This window comes from Leiobunum rupestre, chromosome 11 (genome assembly GCF_980474605.1).
Source record: "Leiobunum rupestre chromosome 11, qqLeiRupe1.1.hap1, whole genome shotgun sequence".
Classification (NCBI taxonomy): Eukaryota; Metazoa; Arthropoda; class Arachnida; order Opiliones; family Sclerosomatidae; genus Leiobunum; species Leiobunum rupestre.
The window spans coordinates 381,162-403,223 of NC_143394.1; the positions used below are offsets into that span (position 1 = coordinate 381,162).

General features: G+C 36.8%; 1 long non-coding RNA gene across 1 annotated transcript; it reads left to right on the top strand.

Moving 5' to 3' along the window:
- The first annotated feature begins 1,813 nt into the window (after positions 1-1,813).
- On the top strand, positions 1,814-3,516 carry LOC149921059 (uncharacterized). The gene is made up of 3 exons (XR_016477185.1): positions 1,814-1,926; positions 3,092-3,207; positions 3,475-3,516. It is a non-coding gene; the product is annotated as an uncharacterized LOC149921059 (long non-coding RNA).
- Positions 3,517-22,062: the final 18,546 nt, after the last annotated feature.

Genomic DNA, 22,062 nt, shown 5'->3' on the forward strand with positions numbered 1-22,062 from the left:
CCATACATACAAAACGCAAACAAAAAACCCAACACCTACCACCGCCATCACACAAACTCAACATTCCGACATTACAATAACAAAATTTCCAATAAAACCGAGTTGAAACCGTCGTGACGATGAGCGTTAACGAAAAGAACATCCAAAACCAACCCAACCACAAATTCGTCCGTTAACGCTCACCTTGATTTGGCCAACTTTCAAACTACAAACACGGAGATTGAAAATAAAACCAATTACTAAACGCAAGCTTGGTGATAACATAAGTAATTGTCAATAAATTTATGTATCTAATTCTTAACATTAGCAAAACCAGAAACCAAACACTTCCTCCCGAAAAGAGTTTTTTGACTAATGAAATTATAGCCAATGAAATTAATCAAGAAAGCACTTACACTAGTTCCGCAAGAAGGTTTTTTATCACTTCGTCTTGCTCAAAAACCTCAAGACTCTGTGACAACATTTCGTCATCGGCTGAACTAACATATTCTCCGTCGTCAGTAATAGCAATTACTTCAGGCAAACTACACATTATAAAAAACAAAAAAATAATAACCAAATTGATACCACACTTGAAATTTTTTTATAAAGGACGTCGAGGTTAAAATCGAGGTGAATATAGCAGGTAACAATTACTTTTTTGGGGAAGAATTGGGAATTTGCGCCCTTATCCCTAATAACGCTTTCATTTCGTCAATTTGAAGAGGTGTCATCCTAAATATATACATTATAAAATTAATCTAAAAGAACCGTCTTCATAAATCAAATCGTAATAATGAACGAGAAAAGTATTACGAATGATATTATAAAAAAATAGAACAAATTGACTTTTGTGATTAGAAAACTGTCAAAAGGCACACCAGGCAATAAAAACCCATAAACCAACTAACAAATACTGCACCTACTGTATAAAATGTAAAACGTTAGCCCATTTAAAAAAAAACAAAATACAAGATTTCTAAACCGAAGACAATAATCTACACCACGTATTTTTTAAGATAATACCAATGGATAACATTTCAAAATACCGAACTATTTACGTTAAAACAGACACTGCTAAATAAGGAAATATTTTAAATTTCATATAGTACTTTTAGCATAAAAACCAAATCGATTAAATTTAATAAATAAAATAAACTAAAAATAAACATTAAAAAGTATCACCCATATCCTTACTTAATTCCATCGACAAAACAGTATGCGTTTTTCTCCAATGAAAAACTACCAATTAAAGTACTGGTTTCCGGACATTCTTCCCACAATTTGTATAAATGTTCTATTGTTTGAAGAGGATCACGGTAAGGAAGAACACCACAATTGAATTTCAAGGCGTTAACTATCATATAACTTGGAACTCCATTTAAATAGCCGAACGCCGCAACCATATTAATTTGATTTTGAAATTCTAATGATTTCTTGAAAAATAATGAGGCCAAAGGAAAAGGCCATTCATTAGAACGATGACCCACAACTCTTTGTAAAACAGCCCACGGGTTATTAACTAGGTCGAACTTTAATTTTCCCATAGACATCCCTATAAAAAAAATTAATCAGCAGAAATAAAAAGTGCATTAAAACTAAACAAAACTCCAAAAACCGTTAACACGTTTTAATTAAACATATGTCCTTTTAAATTTAAAAAGCCATTTAAAAGAAACGATTCTTTTAAATGTCTTTTTTACATTAGCGCTCAAAAACTGCTCAAAAATGACCATCACTGGCCAATACACCCTAAATTCCAAGAAAACATAACACTATCTTATCTCTTCCGCTTAAGGCGAGTTCCTAATTTTAACTGAACCGTTGTATGTATCAGTGGTTCTATGCTAGAACTATTATATCGGCCATTTTTAAATAAAAAGCGCCTTGCCTAGTACTTGTAATGAATCATAACGCAGCTCACGCATTCGCAATTCAACGAAAATGGTACATACTGTATTACCATAACTTTATAATATTTTAATTAAGTATGTATCTTAGGGAAATATTTTACTGAGTTATTCACGGAGTGACGTCATCACGGAAAGAAAAACGCCCCAAGCGACTAGATCTCAGTAAATGTTTTACATTTTAAGAATAAGAAGTGTCATACTTATATTAATATTATAAACTTACGGTATTCCCCAACAGAAAATGGACACTAACGCTACTAATATACACTTTTAAATGTAAAAATAATATTTTCAACACCAGATTGAAAATAAATAAGTATATTAAAATATAATAAAATAAAACTTTATCAACTTACTATTTCAATCGATGAAAGAACGCGCGAACGATAAATACGAATAAGATACTCTACAAGATGCTGAAAATAAACTAAGATACTTCATCCGCGCCCACGCAATATAGTCTTCTTATCCAACACTTCTATTTACCATAATAAATAAAGTCATGTTGTGTGATTGGACGCTGATTAGATAAGCTGTAAGCCAATGTTTGTTAAAAAAAACGTGATTAAAAATATAAAAACAATAAAATAATTTGATGCTGTTATTAGAGATATTCAGCGAACGGTATAAAACTCCAACGGCTAAAAATACACGTGGAAAACAAAAAGTCAACAATGACACTGCTCTCAACGTCGCTTTTGAAGCTTCCAGGCCGTTCGCTAAATCTCTCAAATAAAAAAACCATCTCGAGAAAAACGCAAATAAAATATTTGATAACGTTCAAATATTATCTCCAATATGACCTTTCATTTCTTTCCACATTTCAACCCCCAGACGTTTTTTTCGGTTTTATCCGGAAACTATATAACATCAAACAATACGTAAATTAAATTATAACGTCAAACAACCATGGACAACTTTTTCATTGAAAAATCTGTAATTAATATAATAAAAGGGGGCAGAAGAGGGGGCAGAAGAGGGGGCAGAAGAGGGGGCAGAAGAGGGGGCAGAAGAGGGGGCAGAAGAGGGGGCAGAAGAGGGGGCAGAAGAGGGGGCAGAAGAGGGGGCAGAAGAGGGGGCAGAAGAGGGGGCAGAAGAGGGGGCAGAAGAGGGGGCAGAAGAGGGGGCAGAAGAGGGGGCAGAAGAGGGGGCAGAAGAGGGGGCAGAAGAGGGGGCAGAAGAGGTATGAACGGGAAAAGGTGTTATTTCTGCCGTCGACCCGGCCATTTACAGAATAATTGCCAACAACCAAAGGACGACGAACCAAAAACAGGAGAAAATCTCGAACCACAACCACAGCCACAGGAAATTTCACGTAAGTTACATTTTCCAAAAACAAATGCCGTCCCACATAAGACCGCTTTGAAACTATTTCGAAACGTTTAAAATAGCGTTGAAATTTTTTAAAAGTAAAGTTTATTCCATTTTGTTAAGCATAAAATAAAAGCTGTTTTTATAAGAAGCATATATTTCATTTAGTCACTTTTTAGCCTACATTTTTGGTAATTTGGATACACCAAATACATTGTTAACAAGTATGGTTCCCTATAGTAATATATGTGCATCCCATAATTATTTCCAGGACAAACAAATGAAGAGATGGACGAGGACACAGTACTCGAAGAAGGATGTAATGAATAATATGTAAAAACAATTATTGAATAAAACTGTTTAAAATAATGAACGCTCATTTTCTATAGTAAGCGCAACATTTAAAGCACGGTAACACAAAAAACCGTTTTCGAGGGATATATTATCCCAATTGGCTTTTCTACAGGCTGTTACGGATAAGAGTTCCGAACTTTTATTATGTGTTCAATGGGTCAATACGAATTGAAAATGTCTAATTAACCATGGTCCTAAAATGTACCGTTTAAGAGATACAAGCTTACCAAATTTGACCTAAAAAACACCGAAATTCACGCAAATGTGACATCCTTATTAAGCCTTGATCACAATAGTTGTCTTAAAATGAACGGTTGTTTTTTAGAGATAATAATAATCAGCTATATAGGCTAATACCCAAGGCACCACCTTAAGCCTAAGTCATCATGCGACTTTTGAAGCCCTAAATTAAGGTGGCCGGGTTACAATGCGTAGGAGGGTGGATAATGATAAAAGGATCGCTGAATATCAAAAGATCATTACTATGTCGTCCAGAAGTATGCACCTCCAGATTGTGATTTTACGAAGAAGCTTCAAAAACAAGACTTGTAATAATTTTCGACGTTTAACGGTAACCTAGTCGTGTTTGATAGTACAAAAACCAGCAACAAATAATTAATGGTATTCTTTTATTTATCAAAACAGAACAATTATTGACATTGTTACACGCACCGTTCACATTATTTACAAGAGTTGTTCGAAATGCCCACCTTGAACTCTAATGCACAAACGACAACGTCGTAGAAATGATTGGCGAACGTCTTCCCAGATGTCTGGTGTATTTTGAATTGTCTCACATGCATCGATAATACGCTGGAGCAAGTTGTCGACATCTCGGACCTCTGTTTTATAAACTACGTCTTTCAGATGTCCCCAAAGATAGAAATCACAAGCGTTCAAATCGGGAGATCGTGCTGGCCATGGAATAGTTACTCCTCGTCCTATCCACCTTAAAGGAAATGTCGCATCGAGGTGGTCTCTCACGGCACGGCTGAAATGTCGTGGCGCCCCATCGTGCCAGAACCACATCCGCTGTCTAGTCGCTAACGGAACATCTTCCAGAAGCTCTGGTACGGCTCGTTGCAGAAATACCAGCTACGACTCTCCATTCAATCTTGGCGGAAGGAAATAGGGTCCCACTAAGTTGTCTCTAACAATGCCACACCACACGTTTATCCTTAATTTTTCATAGTGAGCTGCAACCACAGTTCCGTCAGGGTGTTTTTGGCTTCACTGATGGGTATTGTGTAAGTTGAGAATACCATTTCGCGAGAAATTGGCCTCATCGCATGCTAAGATGACGTTTGTGAACTGCGGATCGTCTTGCACTCTGTCCACAATCCACTGACAGAAGTTGCGGCGGTATGGATAGTCGGCTTCGCTTAAGGCTTGAACTTTCTGTAAGTGGTAAGGGTGATGAAGATGACCATGAAAAATCCTTCAGACCATCACGTGACGGGTACTTGCGCAGGAGTCATCATCAAAAATTGTCAGTACCTGAAACATTCCAGATGTTTTTTTCAGTGAAAACACTATGTTATAAACTACATCGCGCAAACAGATTTCAAATAATAACCTGTTCTTCTACGTCGAGTGGAACGTCTCGCACTCCTTCTTGAGAGGGTTGAAGTTGACCAGTTTCTCGTTAACGCCGGTCCACACTTTTGAAAGTTCGTCTATTCGGTAGTCTTCTGTTAGGGAAAGTTTCTTGGTACAATCGTCGGGCTTCATCTCCTCTTCCTTCGGCTCGTCCGTACATCAAGTGCATGTCAGCGTATTCCATGTTGGTAAAATGCGCCATCATTATCGAAAGTCCGATGTCGAAGTAAGTACATTTCCAAATTAACGGGTTTTTTTTTTAACGAAAATTGCAACATCACTAGAACATCATTTACGATTGAACGTGTTGATTAAAAAATGATTTGTAAATGTATTCACAAAACCCACTTACTTGCCGTAGCTTTGACTGTACGAATTTTCCACCCCCGCCTCTTCCATCCGAGTTATTTCTGGCTTCGGGTACTGCGAATTTTTTGCTCTTGCAAGTCACAGGAGCTATATGAAGGCTGCCAGTAAAGTAAACAACTTGAAGATTAAGTTTAGGTAGTACGTGGATAAAATATACTAAAGAAACACTGTCTTTGAAAATAAACATTATAAACGAACCAATACACAGCTCCAAAGATCTACGAAATAAAACCGAGGCGTGCCTTCAAAACGAAAAAAGCTAGGGCGCACCAGACAAAACGGAAAAACCGTGCCTTTAAAAATTACGCCAAGGCAGCCCCGATCCGTCTAGACCTGCATGAAAATGAGAAAAGTAAAATATAATTCGACGTTTAAACACAAATATGAAAAGGAAAATTCTAATGAAGATTACTTACTCGATTTAGCAAAAAGGGGATATCTTGTTAGAATACAAAGTAAAGCCGTCAGCACAAAGCAAGGCCGTCAGCACAAAGCAAGGTCATCAGCACGAAGCAAGGTCGTCAGCACAAAGCAAGGTCGTCAGCACAAAGCAAGGTCGTCAGCACAAAGCAAGGTCGTCAGCACAAAGCAAGGCCGTCAGCACAAAGCAAGGCCGTCAGCACAAAGCAAGGCCGTCAGCACAAAGCAAGGCCGTCAGCACAAAGCAAGGCCGTCAGCACAAAGCAAGGCCGTCAGCACAAAGCAAGGCCGTCAGCACAAAGCAAGGCCGTCAGCACAAAGCAAGGCCGTCAGCACAAAGCAAGGCCATTCCACAAAAAGGCAAAAGTTTTAAGAAATACCTCATTAAAATTAACATTTTTTTTATAAATACATATGCTTTTATGGTACGAAAAATATGATTCTCTATAACAGGTTTCGTAACGATCTCGAAAAGCTTTATTCGCAAACGCCAAATCTAATTGACAATGATAATCGGTGGAATATTTATCCACAAGACCTGGTAAAAGAGATATGCCAAATGGTTCAAAAAACGTCGTTAACGCCGTCTGACATTTAAAAAAGTTAATATTAAAGTCCCCAACAACAACCGTTGGAACCAAAGAATCGTACTTAACATCAAACAAAGGATTAAAATCTTCAAAAACTGTTCTTAAACTTGCTCCGGGAGACTTGTACAACAGTATTAAAGCAATGGCCTCATTATAAATAGAAACATTCAACCAACAACGTTCAACATGAGCATTTCTGAAAGGTCTATCTCTTCTCAAAACTCGGCCATCAAACTCATTTAAAATGTTTTTAGCCCTTTCCTTTAAATAAATAGACGATCCAAAAGCCTTTCTGCACGCCGTTCTTGCTAAAGATATAGCACCGACTTCCCTAAAGGATGGCACACTCATGCTATCTGTCTCTTTTTTCCATGTCTCAACGAAACATAATAATTCACTCCCTAATATTACATTGTCGGCTAAAATATCGGCTAAATGAGCATTTAACGACTGTACGTTATGAATATAAATACACACCTTCCTTTCTAAAAAAGGCAAAGCAATACGTTTAGTTTCACGTAACCTTTTGAGTTCCAATTCAACAACATCGTTTTTAGGGGCATTTGGAACTTGAAACTTACCATCAATATACAAACCAGAAGCTGATTTTGCTCTACTACAAGCCACGTACAAGTGAGACTTTTGTAACTTTTTCGATGGCTGACAGTGCACTACAACCGACGTGTACGTATCACCTTGGCTTTTGTGTATAGTAATGGCTTCGGAAATAACGAGAGGAAATTGTTTCCTAGTCACCGAAATGTTTTGTTGCTTCCATTTCCTCGAAAACGTTTTAGTAACTTTCTCAACGGGTGTCCATAACCTGCTAAAATCATTAACTTTATACAACCCATAGCTTCTTTGTCTTAGTTTTTTACCAACATCGTTGTCATCAAATTCCAACCAAACCCTAAACGGAAATTGAATTCGTTTCTAATTCTGCCATACTCAATTTTCCTTAACCAGCCCGTTGCCCCATTCGTCAGTCCGTCCGAGGTGTCAACGTTGTTAGTCATCATATATCTTACATCGCAAGCTAATGTATCGGACGTCGCCAGTGTAGCAACTTTGGTTAAAATATCACTTTTTACCCTAGGACTCAAATCTCCGTTGACCACATCGACTGCAAACGAAGAAGCCTTTTCAGTTTCCATCCTAGAAAGTTTCTCCGAGTTGAACCGATTTACTTCAACATTAGTGGCGAAAAGATGGATCGCATCAACTGGAGGTGTACGTTCAGCACATACCTCCAAACTATCAAAAAGTTGTACATCGTTCGAAGACATTTGACCAACTGCCATTCTGTTTAACGCTTCTGCGAAAATTTTATCGTCTTTCTGTCTCATAATTTCATCTAATTCAGAAAATTGGAATTGGTCCCAAATAGGATTATCGATCAGCGAAGTGTAGACGTTATCAAACTCATTCTGATTTTGAAATGCAAAAGAATCACACACCGGGCGAAGTTGATTAAAATCGCCAACAAGTAAAACGGACACGCCACCAAAATAGTCGGGACACCCCATAATTTCCTGCAACCTAGCGTTGACTCGATGAAAGACTTTCGACCCAACCATTGATATTTCATCTATTATTAATAATTTTAATTGACCATAAAGCAACCTACACTTGTGCAGAATTTCACTTTCTAACCTTGAGATATTTCCCGCAAATTGACTTACCGGTAGGCTAAATGTACTATGTAAAGTTGCACCACCAATATTAAAAGCCGCTTTTCCCGTAGGAGCGCATCTAATAACCTTTGCTTCTAATGGATTAGATCCTGGTTGTTTGTTATAAAATCTAGTAACTGATTCGTAAATTGCACTTATCAAAAGGCTTTTCCCAACACCGGCACCTCCCGTTACAAACAGACGCAAAGGACTTTCCTTCGTTTTTACATGGAACAGGACCTGGTAAAAAATCTCCCTTTGCTTGGAATTTAACTTACGAAGAATATCATAATATTCTGAATCGTCCACTAAAGTAACTGAGGGTGAAACGGTTCTGTCAGTATTACCATCAACAACCTCCCTATTGATGTCACCTACAGCATCTTGCTCGGTATTCACTAGGAAATCGAGATCAACCCCGACCACTAATTTATCGACTTCATTTTGGTGTTCTAATTCCGGTTGAATATTAGTCAAATCGGGTTCAACCAATTCATTCTCAAAATCTTCTAAAGCCTTCTCAAATGCTAACTCGTCAAACTCATTGTTAAATTCTTTTCTTACTTCGTTAATATTTTCTAAGTTTACCTCATACTCTGTTTTAAAGTCCTTCCCCAAAATATCTACATTTTCATCACGCCAAGGCACAAATAACATTATTTGCTCCCGATAAAAATTATCCGGATCTTTAATTAAACTAAAATGTCTGTGTCGGATAATTTTAGACCGACCTCGTTTTCTAACAAACCCAGAATCACCTTTTAACTTCAACCAGTTACCACACGATACGCCATCACAACTTCCGTCAACCTCATCATCGTGCATTTGGGCAGGAGTAGGTTTACGACTTTTGGCATATTCATACCAACCCGAAAACTGCGCTAACGTCATGGCCTCCATTACATCTGGCCTCTGTACATAATGGTCCACCAAACCACAGGAAAACACATCAATACTGTCCTCCGGCAACTCACGAAGCTCCGTACTAGTTTTAAGAATGCGCACACGATTCTGTGGCAAATTCGTGTTAATGAAAATACAAGATCTACTACTCCTTGATACTGGAATTTGTAAACTACTATAAGCAGCTTCCTGCGCACTAACTTCGTGAGCATTTAAAAACTTGTTAGCTATAATTTTTAATTTTTCCTTTACAGTACATTTATCTTTTTTCGCTTCTTTCGCAGCGTCACGTAAAAGCATTGACACTCCACGTTGCGACTTTCCGATAAATGAAACAATATACATAACACAGGCGTATGCGTCGAGAACAAACTGAACATCTATATTGGCTTGCCAAAGGCGCAAAATATCCTTATTATAGGGATTCACTCTGGTATCTTTCGGGTCTCTTTTCAATAAAACAGTTTTCTTTTTTAAAGCGTATGTTACAGCTGAAATGTATTCGACCTCCGTCATTTTAAATTTGATTAGCAGCTCCTCAAATGTATCGACCCAAAAATCGGCTTCCTTCGACTGCAAAGTATCGTAAAGCAATTTACTATTTTTTTTGCACTTGAATTCTTCTCCTGGTGCTCCAACCTTCCTAAGTTTTGGATCGTACCCTACGGTACGAGGCATTGGTGGAAAGGGAATTCCAAAACGACAAACAGAAATATTTTTCACTTTCTTTCTGCACGTTGTCGTGTGTCTATGCATTTGTAATTTGGTCAAAGCATTCAGATTTTCATTACCGAGATCAGCAGCGCAAACTATTATTTTATCAATAAAGTCTTCTATTACCATCGCATTAGACAAATCGTCCTTCAGTTTCGGTGCCCCTTTTATCCATATAGGCCCATGTTGATGGGGAGAACCTCTTTGCTGTATTTCAACCCTAAAGTAGTAATCTTCAATGATACCCAGAGGACCTAATTTCTGAAGAGCTTTAAGTAGAGCTCGAAAACGATGATCAAAATAACGAGCGCAAGTAACGGGATCTTCCTGAATTAATTTAGCTTTTTCGGCGTAAGTTAAATTTAACAGTTCGGGAACCTCTAAAATTCGTTGACCAGAAGTCACGCGCAAAACGTTTATAAGTTCAGGCCACCTACTTTCGGCAGCAGAAAGCGTTATAAAAAGGGTTGGAATACCCAATTGTCTAATCATGGCCAACATTTCCTTCTGCCTGTGTTGCCAATAAGAAGGAGACGACTGTAACCTCTCAAGCACTCTAAAACCATCATCCTCTTTGACAAGCGTGTCAAGAGCACCTTCACTCACAAGATGCCCAGCTGTATAATTCGAACCATCCTTTTTTTTAGATTTCCTCATGCAAACCTGGATAGCTTGACTCACTTTCAATGTTTCCAATTTCACAAAAGAATAAAAAAGTTTCGAAGAGTTCTTCGCGCATCTGCGATCAGAATTACGAATCTCCCACTTAACAATATCCCCATAGCTTCCTTTAACTTTAAGTTCTCTTTTCTGACCAACGTAAATACTTGGAAACGACAATTCTTCGGCGTCCTCATCCAACAACAGAGACATCGGTTTCTGCCCTTCTCCAGGAGCAAATTTAACATGCAAAGTACTCGTTGGCAAGAAATCAGCCGACGATACCAATAACGTATCTTGATTTCCAACTGGCACGGAATCAACCAAATCGGGTTCATTCCAGAAACCATCGCTGTCTCTATCGGCCTCACACGTCAACAAATCAGCATTACGCTCTCTTGTTTGCTGATCAATTTCATCAACAACAAAGTCAAGCTCTTCTTGAAGTGGGTCCAATATTCTTCTGTTTATTGCGATTTCATGCTTCTGATACAACGGAGATGTTACTAAAACATTAAGTGCCGCCATAATTTTTTTAGGTCTAACTGTTTCATACATAAACGGCGACTTGTATTGCATTCTTCTCATAAATTCAATCTGAATAGTATCCGTGTCACGGGGCAACCTGGGTAAAACAGATACCGTAGACTCAATATTGATTGGCACATTGACAACATTCCCCTTAATTCCTCTTTGTTGATCACATCCCAACCTTCTAATTTGCATAAAAGGTATTCTTGGTGATATCATTCTTTCTTCTAAATTCGATATATCAACTAACTCGTCTGGAATGGAGTGAAACACAAAACCGTTTTCGGGACTAAATTTTGGTACTTGTTTTTTCTTTACAGCCAAATTGCAAGCGCTGCACAGAAAAACCACTTCGGCCAGTTCGCGTGGTTGAATATCAGGCACAGACAAAAATATATTGGACTTTACTAAACTTCCAGATGCTCTAAAAAAAAGATTTGAACAACCTTCACATTTCCAAGTCGGTCCTTCTTTGATGGCCTTAAAATAAACGTCTTCAATATACAATGAACTAGCCCTCCTTTCTGCCACAGAAACTCGATTTGTAGCACGTTCCGTAATCCTATGCGCAACGTCCTGCCGCTTGGCAACTTTCTCTTGACGGTTTTGAACACGTTCTGCCTCAACGTATGCGGAGTCCTGACGCTTAGTAGCCATCGCTTCTCGTTTTTGAACACGTTCTGCCTCAACGTATGCGGAGTCCTGACGCTTAGTAGCCATCGCTTCTCGTTTTTGAACACGTTCTGCTTCAACGTAATCGGAGTCCTGACGCTTAGCAGCCTTCGCTTGTCGGTTTTGAACACGTTCTGCCTCAACGTATTCAGAGTCCTGACGCTTAGTAGCCATCGCTTCTCGTTTAAGAACACGTTCAGCCTCAACGTATGCGGAGTCCTGACGCTTAGTAGCCATCGCTTCCCGTTTTTGAACACGTTCTGCTTCAACGTAATCGGAGTCCTGACGCTTAGCAGCCTTCGCTTGTCGGTTTTGAACACGTTCTGCCTCAACGTATGCGGAGTCCTGACGCTTAGTAGCCATCGCTTCTCGTTTTTGAACACGTTCTGCTTCAACGTAATCGGAGTCCTGACGCTTAGCAGCCCCCGCTTGTCGGTTTTGAACACGTTCTGCCTCAACGTATTCAGAGTCCTGACGCTTAGTAGCCATCGCTTCTCGTTTTAGAACACGTTCTGCCTCAACGTATTCAGAGTCCTGACGCTTAGTAGCCATCGCTTGTCGGTTTTTAGCACGTTCTGCCTCAACGTAATCGGAGTCCTGACGCTTAGTAGCCTTCGCTTGTCGGTTTTTAGCACGTTCTGCCTCAACGTATTCGGAGTCCTGACGCTTAGTAGCCTTCGCTTGTCGGTTTTTAGCACGTTCTGCCTCAACGTATTCGGAGTCCTGACGCTTAGCAGCCTTCGCTTGTCGGTTTTTAGCACGTTCTGCCTCAACGTATTCAGGGTTCGGACACTTAGCAGCTTGGCTTTCACCAACCGGAATTTCAACACCGTCATTTCCATCAATCGCTCTTCCAGGAATTTCTGGTATTTCATCCACTAAAAACAATTCGTCATTTACATCAGGTACTGCCTCAAGAAGATTCCCCGCGGATATTTGAACAGACACCAAACTATCATTTTCATATACACATAAATTAGTAAATGGGATGTTAGACGCATTGGCTATTTTCTGAGCTGCTAAGAATTTCCTCCTTTCATTTTCCTTCCTCCGAAATTCGGGATCCGCCCTTCGTTCTCTCATCCTATCTCTAGCTTTACGCTTTCTTAGTTCCTCTTTAGATAAACCCTCGTCTCCTGCCATTAAATATCTAAATTTTAGAACTTATTTTAAAATACTAGACCAATTTCAATTAATGCAGAAATAATAACTTACCTGGCAAAAAATATTAAGCCATACAACTATTTTAAGTGCCTTCCAAGGAATGTTGCCATACATATTAATTTTCAGTGCCAACCAAATAACAATACCGAAAAATCCCAATATAAACTATTTCACAAAACATTATCAACAAAACAATATCACCCAAAAGCTTAACACAATCAAAAAATTAAAATATGCCAAACTTCGGAGCCAAAACCACCAATAGAAAGATATGTAATAAGCCAGACGATCAGGGCTCAGAACAAAAATATGCAAAATAAAAAAAATATATAATAATAACCTAATCGATTAGGCTTCAAAGGCAAAAGAACGAATAGAAAAAATATATAATAATAACCTAATCGATTAGGCTTCAAAGGCAAAAGAACGAATAGTAAAATATATAATAGAAACCCAATCGATCAAGCTTCAGAGACAAAATAACGAATAAACAAATATGATAAAAACCCAATCGATCAAGCTTCAGAGGCAAAATAACGAATAGAAAAATATATAGTTGTAACCCAATCAATCAGGCTTCAAAACCAAAATATGCAGTAGAAAAATATATAATAATAAGCCAATCAGTCAGGCTTCAGAGCCTAAATATGCAATAGAAAAATATTTCATAATAACACATTCGATCAGGCTTCACAACCAAAAACGCAATAGAAAACTATATAATAAACCCAATCGATCAGGCTTCAGAGCCTAAATATGCAATAGAAAAATATTTAATAATAACACATTCGATCAGGCTTCACAGCCAAAAAGGCAATAGAAAAATATATAATAATAACACATTCGATCAGGCTTCACAGCCAAAAAGGCAATAGAAAAATATATAATAATAACACATTCGATCAGGCTTCACAGCCAAAAAGGCAATAGAAAAATATATAATAATAACACATTCGATCAGGCTTCACAGCCAAAAAGGCAATAGAAAAATATATAATAAACCCAATCGATCAGGCTTCAGAGCCAAAATAACAAATGGAAAAATATTTAATAAACCCAATCAATCGGGCTACAGAGCCAGAATAACAAATGGAAAAATATTTAATAAACCCAATCAATCGGGCTTCAGAGAATCAATCCAAACACCAACACCAATAAAAAAATTAATAGCAAAAAACCAAACACACCTTACCCTTGACAAAGCACAGAAAAGGCACTGAATTTTAAATATTAAACGCCAAACCAACACCACCGCAAAAATACAACAGTATCACAAATTTAAGTCGATAAGAATAAGCATTAATAAATTACGAACTTTCGACCTAGTTATAATCAAACCGCAGAGCTTGAAAATGCGACGTATACACTTTGAAGGTTCCGTCAAAAATTATCCTTTCCCAAACGTAAAGGTTCTCAAAACATTAATACACAAAAAATAAGTAAAAAGGTTCCTCCAAAAAATGAACCATTTTGCGGAAGAAGTAAATAATTTTAAAAGAATAAAAGATAAAACAAATATACAACCGCAAAAATAAAACGTCAAATAATAGAAGAAACAATCTTAAACTCCATTCATTAAAATAAAACGTCAAATAATAGAAGAAAAAAATCTTTAACTCCATTCATTAAAAAAACCCTAAACAAAAGTATCAAATTGAAATAAAGCAACTTATTATATTAAACAAGATTAAGTCTTTATAATTTTTTCGTAAAAAAACCACATTAGGCCTTCACAATTTCATTCGTAAAAAAATTCAAGACTTTGTTAACTATTATGCTTACAATGAGTGTCTTATTTGCAGAATAGCTTGAAGTTATCGTTGGTTCTGTGGTAGAGAAATTAGAATTTCTTCGATGCAATAATTTCAATTTCAATTCTATTTCAATTAAACCAAAATTTCGTACTCTATTAAATACGCTTTCGATAAAGCTGAAGGTCTAATTTTCAATAAGGCGTAACAAGTGTCGGTGGTTCTGTGGTAGAACGTCCGCCTGTCAATCAGGAGGTCTCGGGTTCAAATCCCGCCCGATGCGATCGCAAATTGATACTAAGACGAATACCGTGTACAACTGGTGGAAACCCTGCCATTGGACGTTGAGAGGTAGCATTACACTCAGCACTCGGTCCGTCCCAAAGTCATTAAGAAGAAGTTGGAGAGAAAACGCCCATATAAACACAACAGACTCAACATGCACATCCATCAGAACACAAACACAACAAATTCAACACTCACAACCTACGCATAAACATTACAAAAACCGTAATACACCAAACCGTCACGACGGTGAGCGAAAAAACACCATCCAAACCAAACCGCAAATGCATCCGTTAACGCTCACCGTCACACGGTGGTTTTGCCAACCCTTTGAGAAACTGCGTACGCAGTGATTACACTTTGCACCGAAAATGCGAACGCGTTCGCAGTCCTGACAGACAGACACACCCACAGACCCACCCACAGACCCACCCACAGACAGACACGGTCGTTGTATAACCCCTCCTAGGGGACTTTGTCCCCTCGGAGAGGTAACTAGCTTTAAAGAAAAATTAACGTGTATAAAGCGATTGTCGAACCTAGTTCACCTGGTTTAACACGCGTATGGATTCTAGTCAAGTTGTGGGCTAGCCAGGGGAATCTGGTAACCGATCAACCTAAAATATTTGTTAATTGTTCCAGAGTATAAAATATAGAAAAGCGTCTCTTCCTTATCCCGTAATGTAAAAATTTGGTCACCCGGTTTTTTGTTACGAGCGCGTAGGAGGAGCAGACGATCAGTTTCGGTAGTTCCAAATACACGATGTCACCACTTAAAAAAAAATTATCAACGTATCGGAACAGTGGAATTTGAAAATCCATGAAACAATCATCAGTTAAATGAAGAGAGATGAGTATACTTGGTGCATAAATATTCGGTATTTTGGTTTTTCAGCTGGTCGTTTTTCACATTCTACAGCCACAATGCCGAACTGAAAGTTTTAAAGTAAGTAAATATACAAGAATAGGCTTATCTTATAAAAACGCGTATTCAATAGTCTTTATTCTTCGGAAAGTTAAAAAAATAAACGATTATTTTATTTTTTAGTTGATGTACAATATCACGCTGAACAATACATTTTTTTTATAAACCTAAAAGAATCAAATATTTTTAGTCACAATTAAAAGTTAGAACTTAATTATATCATCTATAACATAATTATAAGTATTTCTAATCGTAAAACAATTAATAAGCAGGTTTAATTAACATATTTTTAATGGGGGGAAGAATGTGAGTATTTGTGACGTAATTTCTTCTTTCTTATTGTAACTCTTTGTTACGAGGGGATGACTGTCGAAAAAGTACAACGTTTTCCTAGTCGAGATACTAATTACCTATCATTAACGTTGACATTAAGTTAACCAAATATTACCAAAAATTATAATTTAGGGAAATACTAGAACGCGAAAAATTTCAAATAATAAAAAACTTTCAATATTTAAAAAGGAAATTAAAATCACAAAACCATAAAATATAAGCCTGAACATTAATTGGACAAAATCCCTATTCAACTGATTGGGTTGGTAGTGGAATTTCATATAGTTCCGATGATGATAGACAACACATGAGTACCCTCTTCATTGCGCGCTGTCAGGTGAATAGAAAATGTGGAGGTTTAAATAATACACGTTTACGCGGAGAAGTGGCGATACCTGGCCAGTAAACACCCGTTAGGGTGTCTGGGAGAGAAATTAAAGTCATACATGGGAACACAGGCGCCATCTGGCAATAGTTGGGCGTACATATAAAATAGTTAACACTGTCAGTTTTTACACACAATCCCTATGTAGACTTTATGGAAATTCTGGTGCTAATTTTGATACAGGGTGAATGTTTTATATCGGGTTTGATTATTTACTGTGTTGGACATTTTCTGGTGCGAATCTGCATGCAGGGTGAATGTTTTATTCGGACTGTGGTTTTTGAAATCTGGGACAGGGTGAATGTTTTATATCGGACTGTGGTTTTGAAATCTGGGACATTTAATTGTCTTATTCGATACTATTTTTTTGCACAGGGTGAATGTTTTATATCGGGCTGTAATTATTTACTGTGTTGTGGACTTTATGGAAATTCTGGTGCTAATTTTGATCAGGGTGAATGTTTTATATCGGTCTGTGGTTATTTACTATGTTAGACGCTTTCTGGTGCGAAATTTGATACAGGGTGAATGTTTTATATCGAACTGTGATTATTTGCTTTGTTGGAGACTTTCTGGAGCTAATTTTGATAAAGGTGAATTTTTTATATCGGACTGTGATTATTTGCTTTGTTGGAGACTTTCTGGAGCAAATTTTGATATAGGTGAATTTTTTGTATCGGACTGTGATTATTTGCTTTGTTGGAGACTTTCTGGAGCTAATTTTGATAAAGGTTAATTTTTTATATCGGACTGTGATTATTTGCTTTGTTGGAGACTTTCTGGAGCAAATTTTGATATAGGTGAATTTTTTATATCGGACTGTGATTATTTGCTTTGTTGGAGACTTTCTGGAGCTAATTTTGATAAAGGTGAATTTTTTATATCAGACTGTGATTATTTGCTTTGTTGGAGACTTTCTGGAGCTAATTTTGATAAAGGTGAATTTTTTATATCGGACTGTGATTATTTGCTTTGTTGGAGACTTTCTGGAGCAAATTTTGATATAGGTGAATTTTTTGTATCGGACTGTGATTATTTGCTTTGTTGGAGACTTTCTGGAGCTAATTTTGATAAAGGTGAATTTTTTATATCGGACTGTGATTATTTGCTTTGTTGGAGACTTTCTGGAGCAAATTTTGATATAGGTGATTTTTTTATATCGGACTGTGATTATTTGCTTTGTTGGAGACTTTCTGGAGCTAATTTTGATAAAGGTGAATTTTTTATATCGGACTGTGATTATTTGCTTTGTTGGAGACTTTCTGGAGCTAATTTTGATAAAGGTGAATTTTTTATATCAGACTGTGATTATTTGCTTTGTTGGAGACTTTCTGGAGCTAATTTTGATACAGGGTGAATGCTTTATTCGGACTGTGATTATTTGCTTTGTTGGAGACTTTCTGGAGCTAATTTTGATAAAGGTGAATTTTTTATATCGGACTGTGATTATTTGCTTTGTTGGAGACTTTCTGGAGCAAATTTTGATAAAGGTGAATTTTTTGTATCGGACTGTGATTATTTGCTTTGTTGGAGACTTTCTGGAGCTAATTTTGATAAAGGTGAATTTTTTATATCGGACTGTGATTATTTGCTTTGTTGGAGACTTTCTGGAGCAAATTTTGATATAGGTGAATTTTTTATATCGGACTGTGATTATTTGCTTTGTTGGAGACTTTCTGGAGCTAATTTTGATAAAGGTGAATTTTTTATATCGGACTGTGATTATTTGCTTTGTTGGAGACTTTCTGGAGCTAATTTTGATAAAGGTGAATTTTTTATATCAGACTGTGATTATTTGCTTTGTTGGAGACTTTCTGGAGCTAATTTTGATACAGGGTGAATGCTTTATTCGGACTGTGATTATTTGCTTTGTTGGAGACTTTCTGGAGCTAATTTTGATAAAGGTGAATTTTTTATATCGGACTGTGATTATTTGCTTTGTTGGAGACTTTCTGGAGCAAATTTTGATATAGGTGAATTTTTTGTATCGGACTGTGATTATTTGCTTTGTTGGAGACTTTCTGGAGCTAATTTTGATAAAGGTGAATTTTTTATATCGGACTGTGATTATTTGCTTTGTTGGAGACTTTCTGGAGCAAATTTTGATATAGGTGAATTTTTTGTATCGGACTGTGATTATTTGCTTTGTTGGAGACTTTCTGGAGCTAATTTTGATAAAGGTGAATTTTTTATATCGGACTGTGATTATTTGCTTTGTTGGAGACTTTCTGGAGCTAATTTTGATAAAGGTGAATTTTTTATATCAGACTGTGATTATTTGCTTTGTTGGAGACTTTCTGGAGCTAATTTTGATACAGGGTGAATGCTTTATTCGGACTGTGATTATTTGCTTTGTTGGAGACTTTCTGGAGCTAATTTTGATAAAGGTGAATTTTTTATATCGGACTGTGATTATTTGCTTTGTTGGAGACTTTCTGGAGCAAATTTTGATATAGGTGAATTTTTTGTATCGGACTGTGATTATTTGCTTTGTTGGAGACTTTCTGGAGCTAATTTTGATAAAGGTGAATTTTTTATATCGGACTGTGATTATTTGCTTTGTTGGAGACTTTCTGGAGCAAATTTTGATATAGGTGAATTTTTTGTATCGGACTGTGATTATTTGCTTTGTTGGAGACTTTCTGGAGCTAATTTTGATAAAGGTGAATTTTTTATATCGGACTGTGATTATTTGCTTTGTTGGAGACTTTCTGGAGCAAATTTTGATATAGGTGAATTTTTTATATCGGACTGTGATTATTTGCTTTGTTGGAGACTTTCTGGAGCTAATTTTGATAAAGGTGAATTTTTTATATCGGACTGTGATTATTTGCTTTGTTGGAGACTTTCTGGAGCTAATTTTGATAAAGGTGAATTTTTTATATCAGACTGTGATTATTTGCTTTGTTGGAGACTTTCTGGAGCTAATTTTGATACAGGGTGAATGCTTTATTCGGACTGTGATTATTTGCTTTGTTGGAGACTTTCTGGAGCAAATTTTGATATAGGTGAATTTTTTATATCGGACTGTGATTATTTGCTTTGTTGGAGACTTTCTGGAGCTAATTTTGATAAAGGTGAATTTTTTATATCAGACTGTGATTATTTGCTTTGTTGGAGACTTTCTGGAGCTAATTTTGATACAGGGTGAATGCTTTATTCGGACTGTGATTATTTGCTTTGTTGGAGACTTTCTGGAGCTAATTTTGATAAAGGTGAATTTTTTATATCGGACTGTGATTATTTGCTTTGTTGGAGACTTTCTGGAGCAAATTTTGATATAGGTGAATTTTTTGTATCGGACTGTGATTATTTGCTTTGTTGGAGACTTTCTGGAGCTAATTTTGATAAAGGTGAATTTTTTATATCAGACTGTGATTATTTGCTTTGTTGGAGACTTTCTGGAGCTAATTTTGATACAGGGTGAATGCTTTATTCGGACTGTGATTATTTGCTTTGTTGGAGACTTTCTGGAGCTAATTTTGATAAAGGTGAATTTTTTACATCGGACTGTGATTATTTGCCACCTGAAGTGGATTTTCCGGCACAACCAACAGAGGTACAGAGGTAAACTATTATTTTCGGATTGTATGGCACCTTTTTCAACCAGAAACCGTTGAGATTTTTTCGGTTCCAATTTTGTCTAGGTTAATTACTAGTGTTAGTGCACTACTACTACTCGAGCCATGAAACCTCCGGGACTAGTGGCCATTTTCATGGGAAAATCTTACTATTCCCTCTCTGATTATTCTCGATTTCGCTAAGATAGGATGATAAAGGCTATTACTGAAGCGTCTATTAACACTAAAATTTCTCAAAATAATAAATAAGGGTCATTCCACGTCAAATCGAGAGGTTGGGAGGCACTACTTCGCCGATTTTTATATAATTTTTTGTGTCAAAGTAGGCTTGAAATAATGACAATTTCCGAAATTTGGGCCCTCTATCGGTAAAAATGGCCGTTTTATGATTTATTGAAATTTGGCCACCACGAAGGCTTCGCGACCCCACAAATTCAAATATTTGACCATAGCTGGCAGTGAAATTGCCCAATACTAATAGAAATAAGTCACTTACATTATGGTTTTGGATTTTAATTGTGTTTTTTTTAATTACAATTTGAATATTAAATGAAATGTAATGTTAAAATTGTAATATATATAAATAAAAAACATATACATTTTAATTTATCTATTTTAATTACAATTTCATCAATAAGTTTCATTGAGTATAATTTAAGAGATTAGTTCATTTGCTTCTCACTTGATGTAGTGACGAGAGTAGTAAAATATAAATCGCTTTTACGGGCGAATTTCAAGCCGCAATTTTTGATGTTTCACCAAATTTTGTTAAAAACAACCAAGTTTACATCCAAAATTTATAGCTATGGCCGAATTTATCGATGATGAACTACTCCCTTCGGAATCTACACTCGGTAACGGTTGTACTATTGGTAATGTAGTAAATGACGCAAAAAAATGTAGCAAGTTTTGGAGCCAAGGCTTCGCGAGTCTTAATATCCGACTTGTCGAACGAATCCAATGAACTACTCTCTCTACGAGTTAATTTTAAACTGGACGACCCCGATATGAGTATTGGCTTTCACCACAAGACGGTTCTTTTAACAAAATTTTCTTGGCTGCAAAAAAAATGCTGTAATCCGTTTGATTTACATAAAACTCCAGTCAAAAATGAATTGCGAGAAATATCAATAAGCATGTCAAAACTTTGGTCAGGATTATCTCAAAACTAATTTTGCTTGGTTGGAAACTTTGTCAAAGAGTTCCAAAATACACATGAAAAATGTCTGTTTTTACACACAATCCTAGGGATTTGTGTGTATTTGTTTCACGTACAGTGTAGCCGATGCCGATGCCACCGATGCCGCCGTATCGCGCATATCTCTTGAATAGTTAGGTCTAGAAAAGTCAAATGTACATACCTCGGCATCGATAGCCTTTCATATTTTTTTTTAAATCGGAGCCCTAGAAGTTGTGAAAATGCCCAGTTTACTATTTTCGGTGGTTTCGCTTTGTGTGGTAGATATTTAATTTAAAATTAAGTCCGATAACGTTAAAAATATTTTTGCTTAGGTTATATCAGTAAATATTAAATTTAAGTATAGTTTCCACGGTAATTTACGGGACCCCTATTTTCGCGGTTTTATATTTTCACCTAAAATTCTACATAACGTTCCTTAATTTAAGTCCGATTTTCACAAGAGTTATATTTTTGAATAGCTGTGGTTTCCATATAACCTAGAATTGCAATTACGTTGCTTAATTTTAATTCCAAGTAAGGTTTTTTTGGGCAGCGTATACGGACCACCACAGCTTCCGACATTGTAAAACGGCGTGCTTATAGAGGTCTACCCGCGAGTTTCCCTCTCGCAAGATTCAAGTCCGTTCGCGCCGCGCTTTCAACTTATGACCAGAAGTAAAAATGAGTGTGACACTCAACGTTTGCGCAGAAGTAGCAATTAAGTGTGACACTCAACGTTTGCGCAGAAGTAGCAATTAAGTGTGACACTC